We start from the raw sequence: 1090 nt of genomic DNA on the forward strand, positions 1-1090 counted from the left end.
GATACAAATTTTAAAAGAAAATACATGTCACTTTCAGTACAAAAAGTGCTTAGAAGCAGAAATTATATTTTCCTCTATCTATGAAAATTCCTCTAATGTTTGGAACTGAAATCTGCAATTACAGGAATGTGCATTAACACGTATATGTGGTTTGCTCCTTGCCACGTAACAATTGTAGCAGATGTTTTAATTCCAAGCCTTCACCACAGCAGGTCATTAATTTCCAAAGATCTTGAACAAAGCAGCAGGCTCCTGGGGTTTGCTTTGAGGTAGGCCCAGACTTCCACCAGGTGATCTGATCTGCTACTACTGGACACACAGTTCCAGAATAATCCTCAAAATGTTTCAGTGCCTGAAGTTTCAGCTGCGGTGGTAATTCGTTGAGTTTTTGGTTGATTTGTGGTGGATTTTTTCCTGATGAGGTGAAACTCCACACGATCTCATTAGAGCGGAGAACAACATTACCCTGAACAGAACATATTTTACTGCTGCAAAACCCAGGAAATTTGTTTATTTGTGAGACTACTTCAAAACTATTTGACTAGCTTTACAGAAGCCTATTTGGGAATTTGCTGAGTTCGTTAAAGAACTGTTGGCATTATTTTTTTGGAACACCTTCTGTAAGAAATGGAGTAAAACGCGGCTGAGGGATGAATGAAAGAAATGGGAGAGGAGCGGGTGTCTTAAAGTGTAATCAAGAAGAATTGTTGGGAGCACGAGGAGCTGGCAAACAGGGGAAGGAGCAAATAATGTCGCGCTGCCGTGGCTTTCCTCATCCTGTGACCGGAGCGCTTGTGGGGTAACGCGGCGGCAGGAGTGCGGGTACAACCAGTGAGCGTGGAATGAGCACACGTGCTAGTGGGAGATGATTTTCTGGGGGATTTTTGGCAGAAAGTAGAAAGACGGAGGAGAGGTGGTGTGATGGCAGAGGTACCTGTCTGTTGGAAGGCTTAAAAGATACGGGATTCCCTCGCTGCTGGGACCTCAAGGATGCTCTCCTGCGCCTGTCGAGCACGTTCTCGAGGCTGCGGCCCGGGGAGTCCCCTTCTCAGCAACGAGACGCGCTCACCCTCCCGCTCACCATAGCCAG

The sequence above is a fragment of the Poecile atricapillus genome, chromosome 4 (genome assembly GCF_030490865.1).
Source record: "Poecile atricapillus isolate bPoeAtr1 chromosome 4, bPoeAtr1.hap1, whole genome shotgun sequence".
Lineage (NCBI taxonomy): Eukaryota > Metazoa > Chordata > Aves > Passeriformes > Paridae > Poecile > Poecile atricapillus.